The 10,887-nt window shown below is 51.0% G+C and overlaps 1 pseudogene; it reads right to left on the bottom strand.

Annotated features, from left to right (window-relative positions):
- Positions 1-9,569: 9,569 nt before the first annotated feature.
- LOC108282516 lies at positions 9,570-10,282 on the bottom strand (annotated as a pseudogene).
- Between the last annotated feature and the right edge of the window lie 605 nt (positions 10,283-10,887).

Here is a 10,887-nt window from a genome sequence, read left to right as displayed (position 1 = left end):
TTTCAGATCAAGTTTTGCTCTTGTTGCCCAGGATGGTGCGATACCAGCTCACTGCAACCTCCGCCTCCTGGGTTCAAGTGATTCTCCTGCCTCAGCCTCCCGAGTAGCTGGTATTATAGGCACCAGCCACCACAGCTGGCTAATTTTGGTGTTTTTAGTAGAGAGGGGCTTCACCATGTTGGCCAGTCTGGTCTCAAACTCCTGACCTCGTGATCCACCCGCCTTGGCCTCCCAAAGTGCTGGGGTTATAGACGTGAGCCACTGCACCTGACCACGTTTTTATCTGATGCCTCAGTGTAAATGTAGGCACACTGGTAAAGATCCTGTAAGTTCAATACATGTCAGTGTAAAGGAGTAGAAGCATTCAGAACTTATGGAACTATAAGGGAGATTACAGGAATGAAAGTAAGTGTGACTCATCTGGTCCTTGCAGGATTCACTTGTCGAGGCGGGAGCAGGGTGCAGTGAGGATGCTGACTCGAGGCTGACAGCTGAGGCCCTGAGCGTTGGGGAGAGTGGCATGGAGTGAAAGTGGAGTTGAGCAAGCAAAGCTGTGGTTGGAGCCGGAATCCTCCCTGGTGTGTTCATGACAGTTCTCATTCTACTGTGTCCTGTGCCCACCCAGAAGTTGCACAGGAGCACATGTCACTGGAGGGTAGGTTCTGCAAGCAGGTTATTGAGAGCCAGGCAGCCCTCTTCTTGGTATGGCTTCAGAGGGGGAAGGATTCCTCCAGCCCCACTGGGTGCAGCCAGATTCTGCTTATATTTTGGTTGCCTTACAAAATCACCCTTCTGTTGAATCAGTGTGAGGAGAGGCAGTCATTTATGCCTGCCATGTACAAGGCACTGAGACAGGGCAGGGAAACCCCATCATCTCAGCAGACTCACGGAGGCATCCTCAGTATGTGTCCCATGTGGATGGAAAGGCTGCCAGGAGATCTGGGGAGGGTGCAGAGGCCAGGCCTTGCTACATCACAGTTTTGCAGAGGCCACCTCTGTCTCTGTGTTACGTGTACATTTTCAGTCTTGGAAGTTGGTCTTCAGCAGTCTCCCTGGCCCTGTCTTAATGGAAGCGTCTGGAGAGCTCCGTGTGCTCTGCTGATGGAGCCCACCCACCCTCGTCCCATGTCTATTCAGCCTCGTTTCCCCTCACTTGCTCCTCATGTCACGTCCGCCCTCATACCCCTGAAGTGGGGCAGCTTCTTCCCGACTTAGGCCCTAGCACCTCCTGTCTTCCACGGGGACACCTTCCCTAGCAGGAGGATGTCTCCTTCCTGCCTGCCAGGTCCTTGGGGAAGATGGCCCACCCACTACTGAGGAACTGCTGGACAATTCTCTGTTGAGCATCTGTTCTGCTCATTAAACCAGAAGTACTGTGAAGCAGGGACCAGGGCTGTAGTCACCTCTGAAGCCTTGGTGCCCGAAGCAGAACCAGCATGTGGCAAGGCTCAGACCTTGTGAGAAAATGGATGTGTCGTCCAGGGAGGACTCTGTGTCTTTAGGAAGTCCTCTAGAAATGTCAAGAGAATGTGGACAGTTGTTTAACATAACTACATTTATATTTCAAGCTAAAAATGAGTGAAGAGATGCTTAAAACTGAAGTCGGGAGCAGGCCAGGACTGTTCACCACAGCTGCATACTGCATGGCAAGAGGAGCCTCTGATGGTCACCCGGCCCTGGGAGGAGATGAGTTGCATAAGATCTGAAAGAGGGAGTCTAACATCTCATTCACAGCTGCCTTCATTGTTGATAGGGAATTCCAAGAGAATTCCTCCTGGAAATGATAAGCAGTAAGAGACGTGTACCTAGGAATGTGATGGTGCCAAATTGATATATGCAAATCAATGGGCTTCCTATAAATAAGAAAATAAAGAATAATCAGAAAACAGTGGAAGACAAAACAGCAGAAATAAGCTTAGAAATGTGTGAAGCATATGCAAAGAACACTGTCAGGTCCCCCTGGAGCACACAGGAGACTTGAGTAGGGATGACTTGCCTGACTGCACTGGGGACCTTCTTCCATGGCATGAACAGCACCCATGAGTGGGGATGGGGCTACGGTTGCAGCGATCCAGGCAGCATTTGCCCCAGCAGAGGGGGGAACTCTGCAGGTGCCCAGCTTCCCACACTGTTTCAGTAGCTTGTTAGGAATTCTCCCAGACACAGGTAGCGGCCCAGCTGCCCGTCCCTGCTGTCACTGGGTCTGAGTGTGGCCTGTCCTTGGCCACGGTACCTCTGCGCTTGCCTTATGCTTCCTGATAGCCCCTTCCGTCAGCCAGATTCTCCTTTTAGATTAATCCTACATTTAGCGTATATCTATATTAGGATTTTACATGTCTTTTTAACTGTGCCAGAATTTTATGAGGTTTGGTATGGCGATGTTTTTTTAAGAGACAGTGTCTCACTCTGTGACCCAGGCTGGAGTGCAGTGGCATGATCATAGCTCACTGTGACCTTGAACTCCTGGGGCAATCCTCCCTCCTCAGCCTCTCGAGTAGCTGGGTGCGCCACCATACCAGCTGATTTTTGTATTTTTGTAGAGATGGGGTCTTGCTATGTTGCTCAGGCTGGTCTCAAACTCTTTGGCTCAAAGAATCCGTCCACCTCAGCCTCCCAAAGTGCTGGAATTACAGGCATGAGCCACCCCTCTGGCCCAGTTCTTCTTGATGTTAGTTACAAAGTTGCATAGGTTTTGAGTAGTCAGCCCCAAACTCTTCTTTACCCATTAGCCCGATTTTACCTTGGAAATGTGAATATCAGTAATGCATATTATGTGTTAAAATAGAAGTTACAACAACTAAAGCTGTCAATTCTCCCTAAACCAATTTCTACATTTAATGCCTTTCTAATAATGATACCTACAAGGTGTTGGTTTGAGTAGAAAAGTGGTACTTAGGTTAGCATGGCAATGCCATCAGGACAGCCAGGATGTGCTGCAGAGGGAGAGTGATGGAGTCTGGTTTTCCCAGGCACACCACACAACATGTCTTTGTCAGCCTCCTGGTCCTGACATCATTGAGGAAATGTGTGTTCCCTTGGAGAGACGGTGGGAGCCTCTGCCTCATCCTAGGCTTTCTCTCTGGCAGGGACCAGTCCTCAGGATTCACGTGTCAACTGCTGGTGGTCCATTTCTGCCATGTTTGGCAGTTGGGTTTAATTCAGGAGGGAAGCTATTAGGAAGGGACATATTAACAACTAAGCTTGTATATTAGCCTCTGCCTGCCGGAATCCGAGATCGTCTCTCAGTGGAAACTCGTGGGGCCACATCCAATCCTAACAATAATTAAAGCAACCTGGGTGAGACTGGCTTACAAAAAGATCAGTGAAACAGAATGTAATCCAGAAAGATCCAAATATACAGAGAAATTTAGTAGATGGTAAATGGCAACATTGCAGTGAGAAAGAGATGGGTTAGCCCAAAATATCTTCCAGGTGAATCACATGTTAGAAATAAAACTAAGAGTCCCAGAAGAAAATATGGGAGTACAATTTCAGTTATTCATTTCCAATTAGAAACAAAATTGAAGTTTTCTCTCGACAGCACAGCATGTGAGTTCTCAGAATTAACCAGGTAGCTTCACAGGGGGATGTTAGCTGTGCACACGAAGTGTGTTCTAATTTGGTGAACACCATGAGGAAAAGGAGGCTGAGCAAGCAAAGCAGTTTAGTTACCTTCTGGGCTGGTCACGCTGAAGGTCCTCTGTGAGCAAGAGACCTGGACAGGTTTCTCTGGTCGTTTTTTGCTCAGGGCTGCTGTCCAGCACCTGCCCCACTGCTTGGATACCTTCGCTGGTGTGGCTTTGATTGCTGTATTGCACAGGAAATGTTTGGTTTTCCTTCTTTCTGTTAGTTTAATAGCAATCTTAAGCCACCTAAAAGGTTTTAAATGTTTTCAGTTATTTAGGCCTTTAGACCATGAAGAAAGCCATTGTTTTCTTGGACAGTAAGGAGGGTGGTGGGCCAGTTCCCTTCCAGAGCCTAAGCCTGAGGCTACCCCTAACGCTGATTAAAGATCAGTTACTAAAAAACGTTAATCATGCAAAGGCGACTCAGAGAATAAAAGAAGTAAGGTGTAAATAGTATGTATAGTGTGTATAATGTGCTCCTTTTCTGTAAGTAAAATTACTCATGTTGGATTAAGTACACAGAGAACACTTCAGGGAGCTTCGGGCAGAGAAGGTGCCTTAGAGAAGGCGGATGACAGGATGTTTATTGATCACATTATGTCTTTCTGTCATGTTTAATTTTTGAATAGTATGTATTATTTCTGAGGTCTGAAAAGAAAAGGTGAGGGAGAGACCACAAGTCAGAGAATATAACCGGAAACTAGTGAAGCTCTCTGAATGGTTGATCCCAGGGTAAGTTCCCATGTGCTAAGCTGGAATCAAAACTGTGGGGTCTTCATGGGGCCCAGTGCATGTACAATTGAGTGGATCTGCTGCCAGCACAGGTCATGTCTGCACTTGGCATGTCTGCATGTGTTGTGCCTGCACAGGGCTTGCATTGGTACAAGGCTGGGGTCGTGGGGAGGGCCTGGGGAAGGACGACTAGGGCCTCCACTGTGGGACCCAGGTCTCCAGACCTGGCTGCTTTACTATACAGTGACAAACCAAATGGGGGTGCAGATGCTTTATGTTCAGGCAACAATGGGGGAATCAGGTAGGTGTACCCCGAGTCCTTGCTCCTCAGTGCGCAGGACTCGAGTTAAAAGCAAGCGTCCCCCCGGGTGGGGGCGGTCCCCGGGCCTCTCTTAGCTGCACCTTCCTGCCCGACTTCCCTGCAAGGCGGGCGGCGGTGGGACTCATTCCACAAAGACCGTCTCTCACTGTGGCCGCCGCGTCACCAGCCAGAGCTGTCAGGTACGTCAGTCACTCTGCTTTGTGGTCATGTCACGGGCATAATCGCAAGATTAGGTGGCAACAAAGAGCCATGAATGAGGTGGTAATTGCGTTCAAGGGAAAAGAGTTAAAGAAAAAGAGACTTTCCTTTCTCACAAGATCCGTGAAAGAAGTGACAGCTAATATTTTAAAGCTAGAGCAAGATAATTGTGGTGAGAGATCTTTGTGTGTTCTCTGGAAAATGCTGCATGCGCACAATGAATATTCAAATACCGTTTTGCGCTGTGAATACCAGCTCGCCGGGCCGAGGCCGTCTGCACAGGCCTTCGGCGGAGTCGGCCTGGCCGCGGGAATGAGCGGACCACACGGAGGGCCAGGGCACGCTCCTGAGGAAGACGGCTCCGAACAAGGGGGAGGCCACCCCTCAGGCGTCTCTGGGAAAGGAGTCAGTACCAGGCAAGCAGCCTGTGCCAGGGAAACTGACTCAGCCATGCTCGGCCAAAGATGAGCCAATCTGCCGTGGGCAGGCGTCGGGCCCCTCCGGGTCGCGGCTCTTGGGGGGCAGGAACTGCCTGTGTCCCTGCGGTGGGCTCCGCTTGCGTGCTCCGACTGTGGGGACCCTGACGCGGGAACAAGGCCAAGCCGAACACTGTTTGCCGAGTGGCGCTTTCTGATTTTTGTGGTTTGGGTTTTTTTTGGACACGGTGCAGGCTGACAAATGCATTTTCTCCTGATTTCATCGCAGCCCTTCTCCAGACCTTCCCCGCCTCTCCTTCGTGTTAGAGTTGGCATCTGCAGCTTCCGATGACTTGGCCCAGATGCGCGTCACCGCACACAGGCTCGCGGGACCGGCGCGGCCTGCACAGCCTCCAGTCCCGCCTCTGCGTTCCGGGTGGGTGGCAGACGAAGCCCCGGGGTGCCCTGGCAGCTCCCGCCCAGGTCGAGCGGCTCCAGCCCCGGCGCCCCCTTCCAAGCGCGTTCGCGCGACCGCTCGCTCCGCACTCTAGGTGCCAGGGGAGCAGAGCGGCCCCGGAGCCTCCCTTAGAGGCGCGAGGCCCGGCGTGCGTGCGCGGAGTCCCGTACTCCCGGGAGTGAGGGGCCCGCACCTTCCCCTCCGCGCTCGGAGAGGAGAAGCCAGGGCAGAAGCGAAGCGTTGCCGCCCCGACTGGGCCTCCTGGCAGCAGCTGCAGCGCTGGGGGTCCCCGCCGGCCCGTGTTTCAGGGGTTCTGAGGCGCGCCTCTCCGGGGCTCTTAGGCAGCACTAGGAGGTGCGGGCCTAGGAGGAATCCGGATCTGGACAACTGCGGTGGCTGTGGGGCCGAGGCTGCGGCCGCCGTGGGAGCAGGCGCTGGGGGCGAGTCCATGCGGGGCGGACGGAGGCGAGAACAGCCCGCTTTCGCCGCGCAGGCAAAATTAGGAATGGCGACCCCTCTGCGGGAGGACAGCAGGAGGAAACGACGGGCTTGAGGAGTCCGCGCTCGGCTCGGGCTGTGGGGGCGGCCGAGCAAGCCGAGCTCAGCCTCATACTGCTTTTGCAGGGTCAGAGGCGGAGGGGAGCCGTGGAGACCGCTCCCAATGAACAGAAAGCAGCTCAGGTGGGGAGGAGGGCCGGCTGGAGAGGCCGGTCCCCGCCGCAGCTCCCGTTGCCCGAGCTCCCTTACCTTGGCTCCAGAGCCAGAGCTCGCCTGCTGCGCCCCTGGCCTTCGTCCTCTCACCCTCACCCTCTGCCCTCTCGATTCTCCTAAAGCCAGTCCATCCTGTTTCTCCTGGGGGCTTCCAGGGGAGCTAATATATGTCCCAGATCTTCCCCCCCAAAGAAAGGGCGCCGCCGCAGGGCTGCCTGGGTTTAAGGGTCTGTCCACCAGACTTTGGTACCTTAACCTCTCTGTGCCTCAGTTTCCTCTGAAAAGTAGGGTTCAAACTAGCTGTTATATGTAAATTTTCAGTGCCACAAAAGAAGTAGCACTCGAACATAAATTTCTTCAGCAAGGCAATTTACTTCTATAGAAGGGTGCATCTCACCAGATGTAACGATGTTGAGCGCACACCTGGATGAGGTGGGGGAAGGGCTTCTTATTCCTGGCTGAACCCCTATTACAGTGTCATTCCCCTACTGGCTAATTCCAATTGGCTATCTTAAAGGGAGAAGGGGTACCAGCTGGAGTGGTGGGATGGTTAGTTTGTTGGGAAGGACACTTACGGGACAGGTCAGAACACGTAGCCAGGGGTGACCTAGGTCAAAGCAGGTGACCGAAGCAGGTGACTGGAGCAGGTGACTGGGACGAGTCGCGACAGAGCAGGGGACCGGAGGAACTACTGATTAGAACTGGTGGAAAAGGTGGTTCACTGAAACTGCAAGGAAGTTAAAGTTTACAATGGAGAATTAAAGAATAAGAGAGCTGAACATACTGACATACTGATTCTTTGAAGAGAAACTCGCTATATCTAACACTAGCCCTGACCTTGTAGATGGTGAACATCAAATGAGCTCATACAAGGGAAGAGTTTGTGTTACCGGTAGAGGGTCGTTACTGCAAGTTGTCTGTTCTTGGCGTCATGAACAAAGAATTGGACAAAACGTGCAGCAAAGCAAGGAAAGGCAGATGCAAAGAAAGAAAAAGTACACTCCACAGTGTGGGAGCGGCCTGAGCAGGCTCAAGGTCTCCTATACAGAATCTTCTTGGTCCAAATACCCGGCTAGAGGTTTCCCATTGGCCACTCAGCGCTTCCCTCATGTGAATAAAGTGGTGGCCCACAATCAGTTTGACTGGTTGCTGAAAGCAGCCAACCCAGAGGCTGAAGTGGAGTTGCGAAGGTCACACTCCTGTGCAAACATCCGATTGGTTGCAAAAAGCTAAGGCTAAGAGGCTAAGGTGGAGCCGGGTGCGGTGGCTCAGGCCTGTAATCCCATCACTTTGGGAGGCTGAGGCCGGCGGATCACCTGAGGTCGGGAGTTGGAGACCAGTCTGACCAACATGAAGAAAGCCTGTCAATACTTTAAAAAAAAAAAAAAGCCGGGCGTGGTCTGTAAAATGCCTGTAATCCCAGTTATTGAGGAGGCCGAGGCAGGAAAATCGCTTGAAGCCAGAAGGCAGAAGTTGCGGCGAGCGGCGATCGCTTAATTGCACTCCAGCATAGGCAACAAGAGCGAAACTCCGTTTAAAAAGAGAGATGGAGAGATAGAGATAGAGATGAGAAAGGAGAGGGGAGAGAGAGCGCGCGCGCGAAAGCGAGCGAGCGAGCTAGAGGCTAAGGTGAAGTTACAAATTTGCACTTCTATGCAAACAAAGAATCCGGGGCAATCAGTCTGATTGGTTGGGGGTATGCAAAGGGGGTAGCCTCTGGTCCTTTTGTTACTTAGGTATGGAAAGTTAGAGTTTTCATTTCAATTTAGTTCTAGAAAGTCCGCCAAGGCCTGAGGTTCCCTCCCTCCAGACCCTATTCTCCTGCCTCACTTAGACCGGTGAGTCCTATAAAGGACGGCCATCGCTGGACGCCACATCCTTGGGGTCTCATGAATCCCTGCTCTTGTACCTCAAGAGGCAAGGCTGGGCTGCCCTGGATTAGGGTCTGCCCCTTGGAAGTGCTATGTTCTGTTTCGGTTTTGCTCATCTGGTTGCTTGGTGGGAGTTGTCGGGGCAGGGGCAGGGGCAGAAAGCGGTGTCCCTGGAGAGCTGCAGGCACAAGCCCTGAGGTGCAGCCGGCTGTGAATCCATGCACTGAGCTGCCGCCACCTTCGCTGGTGTGGGTGCCTGTGCGTCTTGCTTTGTGGTCAGCCTGACTGCTTCAGCACACAGGTGTCCAATCTTCAAGGCAGAAAGAAGACGGGGTCACCTCTCGACCCCTGGACTCTATGTGTGTGCAATGTTCAGAGTGTTGTTTCAGGTGCTGGTTGAGGGGGCAAGGAGAGGCACTCAGCACGCAGCAGCTACAGCACCAGACAGGAAGTCACCAAAGAGGGAGTCCAGGTCAAAAGGCACTTGGGGACACAAAAGAAGCAACCACAAAGACCTTGTCTGAATCTTGACTCGAACAAACCACCTGGCAAAAGATGTTTTGAGACAAGAGAAATTGAAAGATTGACAAGGGGTTAGATATGAAGGGTGTACTGTTAATTTTGTTGGGTGTGATAATGATAATTTTTAAAATATTTCTTGGCTGAGCAGGTGGTCCATGCCTGTAATCCCAGCACTTTGGGAGGCTGAGACAGGAGAATCGTGTGAGCCCAGGAGTTCAAGACCAGCCTTGGCAACATAGCAAGATCTCAACTTTACAGAAAATTTTAAAACTTAGCTACTCGGGGGCTGAGGCTGCAGCAAGCCATGGTGGCCATTGTGCTCCAGCCTGGATCACAGTGAGACCCCGCTCTACTAAATAAATAAATAAATTAGTTAATTAATTAAATGTCCTTATGTTGGTGGAATACAAAGAATCATTTACAGATAAAATGATGTGCTGTCTTCTGGGATTTCCTTTAAATACTCTAGCAAAGCAATAGACAAAAGCTGGGAGGTGGATAATATATGAAGCAAAACTGAACAACATTGGTAATTATTTTTTTTAATTTTATTTGACATCCTGCAAAACTTTATTCTTTATAGGAACAGTCAGTGCCCATCACTTCCTATCGACAGCCAAATAAATAGCTGCTCTCTCTCGCGGGGTGTCCATAGTCCTGTGTGGTCCAGTGAGATCCAGAAGTTTCTAGGAGATCTTCAATCCTGAGTACCTTTCAGTCATCATCGCCTGACTCCAAGTCTTCTGCTGAGTTGGACACGCTCTCTGGCAGGTCTTCTTCCATCTGCTGGACCCTTTCCGACTGTGCATCCACATGTATTTGATGGTCATCTTAAATTCAGCCATCTCATACCCAGAAAGACTCAGAACGTGAGCCTGCTCCGGGGCCAGCACATCACCCTCCTTGCACACCTCATAGTCAAGACAGCAGGGTAACCACACTTCTCTCAAAGGCAGTGGGCAGGCCCGGCTGTCTTCAGCTGGCTTCATGGAGTGGGGAACTGCTCCAGGGGTCCTGGGTCCAGGCTCACGGTGAAAGTTCCTTTGTTACCAGCTCGGCCATAGACCATTTCTATGTATTCCATGAACCACTCATTCACCACCTCCCTCCTGCGGTTGGAGAATATGGTTGCTTCACCCCTCAACCTTCTGCTGACCTGGTGGAGGTTGTCTTTGCACTCACCCAATGGGCTCCGACCCAAGGCCACTATCATCACCTTGTTTTTGCCAAGGAACATCCAGCCGTGCTTCCAGGTATTCTGTATGACCTTCAGCTTGCTGTTCCTCATGCTGGCCACAGAGCAATGAAAAGGTACTTGTAGGTGTCCACACATTTCTGGATCTCTTTCTATCAGGCTTTGTTTTAATCCCAAGCCTTTTTTGCAAATTTTGGTTAGGGACTTTCTTGTCATGCTTGGATTTGGGCATTGTGCAGAAGCCACGTACGGCGGAACATGGGACAGACCCAACATTGATAATTATTTATGGCAGGGGTTGGATATATAGGGCTTTATACTCTTTCTCCTCTGCTTTTGTGTATGTTTACCCTTATTTTATTTTATTTGACAGGGTTGTCTTGCTCTGTCGCCCTGGCCGGAGTCCAATGGCTCAATCTCGGCTCACTGCAACCTCTGCCTCCCAAGTTCAAGTGATCCTCCCACCTCCCCTTCTTTTATTTTATTTTATTTTATTTTATCTTTTATTGCATTTTAGGTGTTGGGGTACAGGTGAAGAACATGCAAGATTGTTGCATAGTTACACACATTGCAGTGTGATTTGCTGCCTTCCTCCCCTTCACCTATGTCTGGCATTTCTCCCCATGCTATCTCTCCCAAACTCCCCACCACCCACTGTCCATCCCCCATTTCCCCCAAACAGACCCCAGTGTGTAGTGCTCCCCTCCCTGTGTCCATGTGTTCTCATTGTTCAACACCTGCCTATGAGTGAGAACATGCGGTGTTTGATTTTATGCTCTTGTGTCAGTTTGCTGAGAATGATGGTTTCCAGGTTCATCCATGTCCCTACAAAGGACA

The sequence above is a fragment of the Cebus imitator genome, unplaced genomic scaffold, assembly GCF_001604975.1.
Source record: "Cebus imitator isolate Cc_AM_T3 unplaced genomic scaffold, Cebus_imitator-1.0 Scaffold242, whole genome shotgun sequence".
Taxonomy (NCBI): domain Eukaryota; kingdom Metazoa; phylum Chordata; class Mammalia; order Primates; family Cebidae; genus Cebus; species Cebus imitator.
This window is presented reverse-complemented; position numbering and strand designations above follow the sequence as displayed.